A 12,974-nucleotide genomic window follows, 5' to 3' on the forward strand; every position below is an offset into this window, starting at 1 on the left:
ATGTAATCTGATTACGTAATGCATGTTACCTGTAATGCATTACTTTACTTGTTAGATCAAAAAGAAATCTGATTACGTAATGCATGTTGCTTGTAATGCATTACTCGTTAGATCAAAAAGAAATCTGATTATGTAATGCATGTTGCTTGTAATGCATTATTCGTTAGATCAAAAAGTAATCTGATTACATAATGCACACTACTTTTAATTCATCGTTAGATCAAAATGTAATCTGATTACATAATGCACACTACTTTTAATTCATCGTTAGATCAAAATGTAATCTGATTATGTAATACATGTTACTTGTAATGTATTACTATACTCCTTACATCAAAAGTAATCTGATTAAACACTTGATTTTTGAAACACTAGGTTTTCTTAGAGGAGAGCTACGTTAGAAATGTGTTCATCTTGAACATAATCAGAATTATCTACTAATAAGGGTAAATCAACACACTGGAGGGAGCATCTGAATTTGGTTCCCGCAGTTTTACCTTGACAGGTTGTAGAGATCTCTGATACCAGAACATGACGATGCCATTCCATCAAAGATATGCAAAGTTCAACTTGTATGAAGTTCAATTGTGTTCGCAATATTTCACATTTATATTTAAAGTTTTCACAAGATTTTATACAATTTTATTGATTGATTTGTTAAAGGGTCAGTTCACCCAAAAATAAAAATTCTGTCATTAATTACTTACCCTCATGTCGTTTTTGTCCGCAAGACAATTAACACTTTCAATGCCCATAAAGCTACTAAAGACGTATTTAAAACAGTTCATGTGGCTACAGTGGTTCAATCTTAATGTTATGAAGCGATGAGAATACTTTAGTGCGCTCAAAAACAAAATAACGACTTTATTCAACAATATCTAGTGATGGGCGATATCAAAACACTGCTTTACAAAGCTTCGAAGCTTTACAAATATTTTGTTTCAAATCAGTGGCAATTTCGGAACGTGTTTCAAACTGCCAAAGTCACACCCCCCCCAGTGGTGAACCATTGAAATTTCGAAACACTTATCACGTAACGAAGCCTCGTTTACTGAAATCATGGGACTTTGGCAGTTTGATACATGCTCAGAACCACTGATTCGAAACAAAAGATTCATAAAGCTTCGAAGCTTCATGATAGGTGTTTTGAAATTGCCCATCACTAGATATTGTTGAATAAAGTAGTTATTTTGTTTTTTTGGCACACAAAAAGTATTCTTGTCGCTTCATAACATTAATAATGAACCACTGTAGTCGCAAGAACTGTCTTACTAAATATGTCTTTAGTAGCTTTCTGGGCATTGAAAGTGTTAATTGTCTTGTTGGCAATGCAGGCCTTTCTGAGCCATCGGATTTGATCAAAAATAATTTAATTTGTGTTCCGAAGATGAACGAAGGTCTTACGGGTGTGGAACAACATGACGGTGAGTAATTAATGACAGAATTTTCATTTTTTGGGTGAACTAACCCTTTAAATACACATAATATTGCTGTGCTATTACTGTATTATGTTTAATACAATTTCTTTTCAGTTTAAACCAAAAACGCATGTTGTCGACTCAAGTTGACCTCTGAAAATCTCTGAAAAATATGTGTAAAAAAATTAATTTCAAATCATGCCAAAGTTTTTCATGCCCTAAGAAAAAAAAAAAAAAGAAAGAAAAAATTATGACTGAGGTTATCATAATTCATGCATGAAAGGGTTAAGTGCACTACAAGTGAAAATTCAATACAATTAGGTGTACGTCTTTTCCACAAGGGCAGTGTGGGTTATTGGTTAATGTTAACCAATATCCCAAGAGCTGTTCATCAATAGCATGCCCTTCACCATTTTATTCTAGAATTAAACGTTCTTTTACATTGAAGGACTTTTTATAAATGGTTATTTTTAAGGAGTGATTACCTACAGTCAACACACTCATTCATACTCCTCTGGGTCAGAGAGATTTTTTCTTAGAGCCTCTTTTCAATGCCTGAACACTTCACTTTTCTCTGTGCATGTGACATTTGTGCCCCTACAAGTGAGATGCTGAGAAAGAGTATGAGAAATATGCGAAGCAGTTCTTTAATGTAAAGTTTTATTGATGTCAGAAATAGCATCATTCTATTGAGTGACTCTTGAAAATGTGACAGAATATGGCTGTTTTATTTCAGCTGTTCCCCTTAGACACTGACTGACCTTCAGCAGGCGGAATCCGGTGAATGCCAATGCATTATTACAGGACTTACAATATGACATGCCATAAATGAATTTGTTGTATTATGTCAAATGACTACTGAATCTTACATCAAAATACAGGGATAAGGTCCAAATAATGAACAAATGTTTCGCCAATCATTATTGCATATTCAGGTCGTATCTATCTCTAACACAGATGGACTTCTAACTGCCACAATAGTATAAAACTCTCCAGATATTTTAATAACAGTTACAAAAGAATAAAATAAAGTCTATTCGGTAACACTTTAGTATAGGGAACACATATAAACTATTAACTATGACTTTTCCTTCAATAAACTCCTAATTTACTGCTTATTAATAGTCAGTAAGGTAGTTGTTAAGTTTAGGTATTGGGTAGGATTAAGAATGTAGAATAAGGTCATGCAGAATAAGGTATTAATACATGCTTAATAAGTACTAATAAATAGCCAATATTCTAGTAATATGCATGCTAATAAGCAACTAGTTAAAAAGACCCTAAAATAAAGTGTTACCGTATATTCTGTTACCTTTTGGAACTTGGAAGGGTTCAATTTGAGCAGATGCTTTTTACCATCATCATCCCCAGCAGGGGCGCAGGAGACATTTTCAAAGTGGGGGGACCAAATTGTAAGCAAAAGCCCAGATAGTAAGATCAGATTTCCAGATAACGGACCATCATCATATATTAAACTTGCCTGATCATTAACCTCCTAAGCACTGGGACCATTCGGGGGATTTCCGCCTGTCATTTTACAGGAAGCCCTTTGAAGTTACATAAAACACTCATAAAAGTGATAAAAAAAATATATATATAGTATATATTGTATATAATAAAGTCTCCCATACCATTTACAGTGGTATAAATCCAATATCGCAGTGTTATTTTACAGAAAACCCTTTGAAAATACATAAAACACTGCTGAAAGTGATATATATTATAGTATATTTTGTCTGTGCTATAATAAACAAACAAAAAAACAAAGAAGCGTTTTATGATTTTGATCAGTTTTATTCTTTCAGGAGACACAAGACTCTATTACAAGCTAGAACATCCTCCAGATTTGTGTAATTCCTTATATGTGCATCATTTTTTTGTCACCTGTGTTGAGCATCACCTCAGCATCACCCGTCTGCCTCCTGGAGATGTGATGCCAGCTGTGCCAGCTGCTGCTGCTGCTCACTAATCTTCAACAGAAACTGAAACAAAGACATTACTGTTTATACACAGTTTTTGCACATTTCACAATATCAAAATGTGCATTTACTGAAATGGCAATTCTATTCAAGTTTGCATACTTGCAGACAGCTGTGCAGTGTGCAAGTAGCCTTGCCATATCCCAAACGTATAGTTTGACTTTTTTTTTTTTTTGGTCAAATAATAGTTTATCAGATTGGTTGCTGTTCTTTCACATTTTAAAATAATAATAATTCAATCAAAAATGAGTATAAGCATTGTAAATGCAGTAATACAGTTTATACATACCAAACGCACGATCCTCTAGTCTCCTCTCGTGCGTCCTCCCCAGAGCCGATTGCTATAGGCGAACTAGGCGGTTGCCTAGGGCGACAAATATGTTGGGGGCGCGGGCGCCCTCACGTTACGTTACGTTAGGCAAGTGCGCAGTTGATGAAGAAAATGAAGCGGTCTAATAAACCCTCCGGTGCACAGGGACGAAAACGGAGAAAGGAAGAAGATAAAAGGAAAACCCAGTATAGAGGTAAATCTTCTCATCTCAGCCATTAAGGTGTTAAATGAAATAAATTTGCTTAGTATTGTGCATCATCACCTTGAACGTTTCATTGCTGTCACTAAGCTATCACTAGCTAGCTAACGTTAGTTACTTTGCTAGTTTGCTACGTATTACTAGCAAACGTAACTTCACTGATAACCTACATGGATGTAAATGTCAAAAGACCAGTATTTCGGATAACGTATGCATGCTAGTTATGAAAAGCACAGTTGCTCTCTACTCTACATTCTTTATAACTAGCAGGCTCATACACACACAGTAACCATTATGCTGATAGTGGTGTTGACGTGGTGTTCACCCTTCTGTACAGTTCCCCTCTAGGAATATACTAAACTATGTTTGTTTTTTCAGGCCAGGAACACACAGCCTGCATCAAGTGAGTCTATTTAATAGTATTTATTCAAGCCACATCCATACTTTAAAGTACAACAGAAAAAGGTTAGCATGTATTAAAATACAATAGCTTGTTTTCTTAAAGAAGTTCAACCACATTCATTATTTCACTCACTGCTTGTCTGGCTATACAATATGCTTGTATACAGGTGAAGGTGAAGGGACACCCAGGACCACATCAAGCACTCAGGGCACCAGTGAAAGACAGACGACTGAGACCAGGGACACGCAGCCTGAAGGAAGTTAGTCCTTTGAATAACTAATTCAAGCTTACAACCATCTGACAATATGTACTAGAAGATAATGAAAACACATGGAAATCACAATAACATCCCATCCCTATGAATCTAATTTCAACCACAGTTTTAGTAATTTTCACTAATTTAATTTAACACCACTGATCTGGCTGTTGCAGGTGAAGGGGCCACATCTAACATTCCAGGCCCCAGTGAAACACAGACCACTGAGACCAGGGATACTCAGCCTGAAGCAAGTAAGACCCTTGAATACTGTTTATTCAACCACAATTTAAAACTTCAGTGACTTGTTTCCAAGTAAACATTGACATTCCTCATTAATTAATCTCAAACACTACTGGTCTATTATACTCTATATGCTGGTCTATAGTATATCTTCCTTCTTCCTTAAGTTTATTACTTATTTTGGTAAATATCCTCGAACATTCTTTGTAGCATTTGTGTATGGGGGGGCACAAAACTCAATCTCGCCTAGGGCAACCAAAGGGCTAGAGCCGGCCCTGGTCCTCCCCATTGCGTCGCTGGCCGAGGCAATAATAACTTTAGTTTTGCTTTCAAAGACCTCTTTTATCGATGCCCTCGATGCTTTACCATTGCTAGATGTGATTATCGAAATCAAAACAGTCCATAAACTATAAATCCTCTCGAAAACTCACAAATACTTCAGTCAAGCCAGCTCACGCATCAACCGGAATTGAATGTGAGAGACCAGCCTGTGTCAAATATCACCGTTTCTGAATGGACGGATGGCTTGATTGACATGTCCCCACGAACGCTAACTTTCGGGCAAGATTTATATACCATCGACATGTCCTCAGAAAACGTTAGCATGCTTTGACCAATGGTTTGGAGATAGCGTGTTTCTTCGAGAGCACATTTCCTGTTCTGCACATCCACGACAAAACAGTTGATTATTTGCGAACGAAATCTCACAGAAATGTGAAAATGGTCTCATTTGAAAGAAAATATCCTAAGCTAGTTTGTAGCTTTTTTGATACTGTTTTAGTTTGATACTGACTTAAGCAGCCCTTATCAAAAGTGTAGGGGTCAATTTCTGTCTTTTAAAACTGTGGGGCACCAATGGCGCACCTGATCCCCAGTGCATTTAGCATTCGCACTCGTATTCGCAATCTCAACCATATTCTCAAAACTACTGTTTTCAACATCTTTCAAAATCAATATTTTGATCACTGACAGTTTCTTTACCATATCCACCTTCAAGTGACAGTGAGACTAATATTTGATTGCGTACAGTACTTGCTCTGCAGTAAATCATGTGCCATTTCAAGTTTTGTTGATGCTACTTTGTATTCTTTTGTTTTATGCCTGCAGTAATTATGAGTGAAACACCACGTCATCATTGTGCATCAGTCATTTCCCCCATTAAGAATAAAGGTGAATTGAGTCATCAGAGATTCAATTATTGTTGCTCAGAAAAAATATACTTACACTATTACATACCTTGGGTCGCTAGTGACTTTTTACAAAAAATAATTCGAAAACAGACATTCTATTATAATTTTATATATTTTAATTATTGATTATAATGAATAGATTGAGGAATACTAAGAAGGTTGCTCCCGGTTTTACAGACAAAGCTTAAGGTCCCTTCACACCTAGAACGATAACTATAAAGATAACTATATTTGCGTCCACACCATCGAACGATAACGGTCTGTTTATAAGCTCACGCGGTGTGGTTTCAAAGTGTGTACAACATGTTTTTGTTGTTCTTGTTGCATTTACATGGCTTTAACCAGCAGATGTCCTCAGCGTGCTATGTTTCGAGTGAATCTAGTTAGTGTAATCAATCTAATCTAACAGTGAATTTAGCTGACAAAGTCAACATAGTGGAATAAAAACAATGCCTAGTCTTTTTCACTACAACTTCAAAGGAAGCAAGACAATGTTGTTGAAACTAGCACTAGATACCTGTGGGAATTTTATGTTACACTGTTTGCTAGCCTGGCATAATGATTTCATCGTTAATACTTCTCGCAATTTATTCCGAGGGTATGACCATCTGTTTTCCATATATCCATTTTCTTAAAAGTATCCTTGAAAAGGGGGGGTTAACTTGTCAAACAGTGGTGGATTTTTCTGGACCTCGATGGTTAACTTCTCCCCAATGTTGTCTGCCATTTTAAATGTGCGAGCCCTTAAATTAGAATGGATTATGATTGGCTGTCAGTGTTTTAGCATTCAACAGCTGGGGAAAAATGTTCTCAAAGTGATCCCAATGATATTGTTTCTCTATATCTTTATCATTATAGCTGAGGTGTTGACAGTGCTATTCTTTTATATTTAGAATTTTTTTTAGAACTATATCTTTATCGTTATCTTTACACTGTGTTCCAAATTATTATGCAAGTGACATATCAGTAGGATTTCAGTACAATAAACATTCAGATTTTAGTTTTTCTAAGAAAGTGTTTGTTTGTTTGTTTGTTTGTTTATTTATCCATGCCTTTTATTTATCCATGTCATTTATTTATCATGTCTGTCACACAATATTACAAACCCGATTCCAAAAAAGTTGGGACACTGTACAAATTGTGAATAAAAAAAGGAATGCAATAATTTACAAATCTCATAAACTTAAATTTTATTCACAATAGAATATAGATAACATATCAAATGTTGAAAGTGAGACATTTTGAAATGTCATGCCAAATATTGGCTCATTTTGGATTTCATGAGAGCTACACATTCCAAAAAAGTTGGGACAGGTAGCAATAAGAGGCTGGAAAAGTTAAATGTACATATAAGGAACAGCTGGAGGACCAATTTTGCAACTTATTAGGTCAATTGGCAACATGATTGGGTATAAAAAGAGCCTCTCAGAGTGGCAGTGTCTCTCAGAAGTCAAGATGGGCAGAGGATCACCAATTATCCCAATGCTGCGGAAAAATATAGTGGAGAAATATCAGAAAGGAGTTTCTCAGAGAAAAATTGCAAAGAGTTTGAAGTTATCATCATCTACAGTGCATAATATCATCCAAAGATTCAGAGAATAATGGAACAATGTCTGTGCGTAAGGGTCAAGGCCGGAAAACCATACTGGATGCCCGTGATCTGCACTGCATCACATACAAGAATGCTACTATAATGGAATCACAACATGGGCTCAGGAATACTTCCAGAAAACATTGTTGGTGAACACAATCCACCGTGCCATCTATAGGTCAAAAAAGAAGCCATATCTAAACATGATCCAGAAGCGCAGGCGTTTTCTCTGGGCCAAGGCTCATTTAAAATGGACTGTGGCAAAGTGGAAAACTGTTCTGTGGTCAGACGAATCAAAATTTGAAGTTCTTTTTGGAAAACTGGGACGCCATGTCATCCGGACTAAAGAAGACAAGGACAACCCAAGATGTTATCAGCGCTCAGTTCAGAAGCCTGCATCTCTGATGGTATAGGGTTGCATGAGTGTGTGTGGCATGGGCAGCTTACACATCTGGAAAGGCACCATCAATGCTGAAAGGTATATCCAAGTTCTAGAACAACATATGCTCCCATCCAGACTTCGTCTCTTTCAGGGAAGACCTTGCATTTTCCAACATGACAATGCCAGACCACATACTGCATCAATTACAACATCATGGCTGCGTAGAAGAAGGTTCCGGGTACTGAAATGGCCAGCCTGCAGTCCAGATCTTTCACCCATAGAAAACATTTGGTGCATCATAAAGAGGAAGATGTGACAAAGAAGACCTAAGACAGTTGAGCAACTAGAAGCCTGTATTAGATAAGAATGGGACAACATTTCTATTCCTAAACTTGAGCAACTTGTCTCCTCAGTCCCCAGACGTTTGCAGACTGTTATAAAAAGAAGAGGGAATGCCACACAGTGGTAAACATGGCCTTGTCCCAACTTTTTTGAGTTGTGTTGATGCCATGAAATTTAAAATCAACTTATTTTTCTCAGTTTAAACATTTGATATGACATCTATGTTGTATTCTGAATAAAATATTGAAATTTGAAACTTCCACATCATTGTTTTCTGTTTTTATTCACAATTTGTACAGTGTCCCAACTTTTTTGGAATCGGGTTTGTAGTTGTTTTCATGCCTTTTGCACATCATTGCACCATTTCATGCTTTTCATCTTCAGAAAGATCTTTCTTTCTCCCCATATTGCTTAATAATGTGGAAGAACCTCTTTAAGTAGGATTTCCATTTACCTAAGTAGTGATGTTAACCAAACAATCACTTTTAGAAAAACTAAAATCTGAATGTTTATTGTACTGAAATCCTACTGATATGTAATTTGCATAATAATTTGGAACACAGTGTATAGTTATCATTCTTGCCCTGTTTGTGAAACCAGGCCTCAATGTCTAAATTTAAAAAATGAATGATGGGGAGTGTAGTGAATAACATCCTGTATTGATAAAGACCTGAGGTATGAGTTTAAGAGTAAACATGTTTGTGCAATTTCCTGATATGCAGAATTCCTTTAGTAAACAAGAAGGAGCCTTGTGGAAGTAAATGACACTATAAGTGAGTACAGTTCATTTTTAGTGAAGTTACTGAGGAAAAAAAAGAATGAGACAAAAAGAGAGAGAATTGCTCAATTTGTCCCCCACTGAACAGCCTAGAGCAATGCAGCTGTTGAACGAAGAATGCAAATATCACACACACGCACGCTCAGCAGACTCATTTTTTTATCCTAAATTAAATTAGGATTTGATATAATTTCCGTTCAAGATCAAAACAGCATTTAAAACACATGTGCCGACCCAGACAGAGAAGCAAAGATAATAAACAATGAAAGGAAGTGTTTTTGTGAGACAGATTAATCTGAATGAACAAAAGAATGAAACAAATCCGTAGGGATGTGAATGGCACTTAAGTCAATCTCTCTAGTTGGTCTTTCTTGCCCATTTGTCGCTCTCTTTATAGTCTTTCTCTTCTCTTCCTGCTTCATCAAACACTTTACAGACAGAACACTGATTATAGCACTCCATCTCAATCAGACAGCCACACAACACAAACAGAAACTGAATGTGGCCCCTCATGCCACTGCCGAACAACTAAAAAACAGTACATAAAAATCTGCATAAAATTAATAGCAGAAAGAAAGAAAGAAAGAAAGAAAGAAAGAAAGAAAGAATGTGATTGTCTTCAGTCTTCTCTATGAATGCTTTCAGTTAAATGTCAATAGACACGATTATATGCATGCTTACAGTTGGAAAAATGTAAACTTTATTTCGGAATACTCAGAAATGAGCATACATACAGTGTTGTGAACTTTTGTTAACTCAGCAACAATGCAAGTATGTAAAGTCCATTTAAAAAGTTATGCAGTTATGTAACTGAATTTTAAGCACTAAATTAATTAATGAAGTCATTTTAAGCACTGAATTTGCCTAACGTGCAGAAACAACCAGAACCACGTCTGACAGACGACACTACATTTTTGCCTTTCGTCTGCATAAAGTTGAACATTTTTCCACTTCTCTTCTCAATCCCACAATCCCCAATATGAACATGTAGCTCAGCACTTTTAGAGAGTGAATTGCAAATGCACAATTCCAGAACCACTTAACACCACTGGATACATACATGGGATGCCGATAGGTCCCATTAAGCCCTGAATGTTTTTAGTAAAGCCCTGAATGTTTTTTAATAACTTTGTCTTCACCAGCCGTTCATGCCTGGTCACTGTTTGTCACTAATAACGTCATTCAGAGCTGCATTCTTCACTGTAAATCAGATACACACAAAATCTGCTGCATAATGTAGTTTATAAGCTAAATTTATGCAGAACCTTATGAAACTTAAAAAAACAACAACTGATGAACCAATGACCTGACTGTCATCTGTACATCAGAATATGGAAAGCCATAGGGGACAAAAAAAAATTAAACTAACACATTTTGAAATAAACACTGAGGCTGAGACTAAGGCTACATTCACACTGCGATCGTTAAGTCGCGGTCACACTAGACTTTGAACGTTTTACAATTTCTTCGGATGCTGTAACGGTCGTGATATGATGTCACGGTTTACAGCGTCTTTTTTATAAACATGAATTCAACACATAACTTGAAGTAATACAATCAAAATGTAAAAATATAGAACCTAATCGACTTTTCATTGCAAAATATCATTCTTTTAATTCAGCCAAGAGGTCATGCTGTGACGAATCGATCTTCTACTAGTCGCACCTCTTCACGTGATGCAAATTCGCAGGTCAGAGTTCACCAAACTTGAACTTTGGAACGCAGCGAAATGCAAAATTTTTCGCACGAGTTTGCGTTTCTGGTCTGACGCATTCGCATGCGTTTGAATGGAAGTCAATGGAACGAAAAGTGCAATGTGACCGCACCTTTAAAGGTGCCATCGAATTGAAAATTGAATTTACCTCGGCATAGTTGAATAACAAGAGTTCAGTACATGGAAATGACATACAGTGAGTCTCAAACACCATTGTTTCCTCCTTCTTATATAAATCTCATTTGTTTAAAAGACCTCCGAAGAACAGGCGAATCTCAACATAACACCGACTGTTACGTAACTGTCGGGGTGTACGCCCCCAATATTTGCATATGCCAGCCCATGTTCCCAACATTATGAAAGGCATTAGACAAGGGCAGCCAGTATTAATGTCTGGATGTGCACAGCTGAATCATCAGACTAGGTAAGCAAGCAAGGGCAACAGCGAAAAATGGCAGATGGAGCGATAATAACTGACATGATCCATGACTACATGATATTTTTTAGTGATATTTGTAAATTGTCTTTCTAAATGTTTCGTTAGCATGTTGCTAATGTACTGTTAAATGTGGTTAAAGTTACCATCGTTATTACTGTATTCACGGAGACAAGAGCCATCGCTATTTTCATTTTTAAACACTTGCAGTCTGTATAATTCATAAACACAACTTCATTCTTTATAAATCTCTCCAACAGTGTAGCATTAGCCGTTAGCCACGGAGCACTATCAAACTCATTCAGAATCAAATGTAAACATCCAAATAAATACTATACTTACGCGATTAGACATGCTGCATGACGAACACTTTGTAAAGATCCATTTTGAGGGTTATATTAGCTGTGTAAACTTTGCTTATGCAATGATAGAGTCGAGAGCTCTGGGGGGGCGGAGAGCGCAAGCAATTAAAGGGGCAGCAGCCCTGAATCTGCGCATTTCTAATTATGCCCCAAAATAGCCAGTTAAAAAAATTATTTAAAACAAATCTATGGGGTATTTTGAGCTGAAACTTCACAGACACATTCAGAGGACACCTTAGAAAAAAACGTTTGATGGCACCTTTAATGCTCAATTCTGATTTGACCTGATTTTTTTGTATAGCTGTTCATATTGTTGTTTTAAATGTGGCCAATATCAGATTTCCAGTGTGAACAGATCATGGCTCTAAAGTGACCTGCATGCGCAAAAGAATGATACAAACAGAGTTACAGATTTTTATCACAATATCCACTCAATTGCTTCCCAAAACTAGTCCAAAACTAGCCTAATTGCATTCCGTGGGGTATCCTGGTAAAAATCACGTTCCAGGGCTTAAATATCGCATTAGTATGGTCACTTCAACCCACGGAGTTGTAAAGCAACCTGCAGCAACAGTCAAAAAGTAACCCAATTCTGCGGGAAAATCGTGGACTTGGCAACACTCACATACTGTCATACGGAAGTAAACACGGAAGGCATAAGTGAGTGATTACACATTTATTTATAGTGTGATCTGCTGCGGAAGCCAGCGAAATTATGAGCAGGCAATATGAAAATGATCAGAGCAGAGTTTTGAAACTTTTATGATACAAGCCCTCTTTTTTTTTTTTGCTTGTATTAGAGCTGTCTCTGTAATACTTATGAGTTCTGACACATCGCTGTCCTTCTAATGACTACCTTTCGCAACTGTCTAGATAACATTGGGTATGTAATATCTTTGAATAGACTCCCATGAGTGCAGAATCATGATGAATGTTGATCTCGAGTGACATAAAAATCAAATGAATTCCGATATGACTGTTCACACTGCGGTTGCATTGCAAAACATCTGAACTATTTCGGATTTAGTACCACATATGGAAGTAGCACAAATCAAATTGGAAAGATCAGATTCCATGTGGTTTGTGCTGTTCAGACTGTCGTGGGGAAAACACATATGAGTCACATGTGGGCAAACAAATCAGATTTGGGCCCCATTTACTTGCAGTGTGAATGTAGGTTAGAGAGACTTTGATTTGACTTCAATTGTTTCATTTTTCAAACAACGTAGTGTGCTTTTTCTCACACATTATAAATCGGTTTTTATACAAGAATTGTATATTCTATCCCCTAACTCAAATCCTACCCTTAAACCTACCCATCACAGAAAACTTTATTTATTTTTACAGTTT

General features: G+C 36.7%; 1 protein-coding gene and 1 long non-coding RNA gene across 2 annotated transcripts in view; one reads left to right on the forward strand and one right to left on the reverse strand.

Moving 5' to 3' along the window:
• LOC125278978 (exostosin-1) overlaps positions 1-12,974 on the reverse strand; it is a 415,240-nt gene that overhangs the window by 128,934 nt on the left and 273,332 nt on the right.
• Positions 3,818-4,965, forward strand: LOC125278979. Its single transcript, XR_007187292.1, has 4 exons — positions 3,818-3,921; positions 4,306-4,330; positions 4,497-4,589; positions 4,763-4,965. It is a non-coding gene; the product is annotated as an uncharacterized LOC125278979 (long non-coding RNA).

The sequence above is a fragment of the Megalobrama amblycephala genome, linkage group LG11, assembly GCF_018812025.1.
Source record: "Megalobrama amblycephala isolate DHTTF-2021 linkage group LG11, ASM1881202v1, whole genome shotgun sequence".
Lineage (NCBI taxonomy): Eukaryota > Metazoa > Chordata > Actinopteri > Cypriniformes > Xenocyprididae > Megalobrama > Megalobrama amblycephala.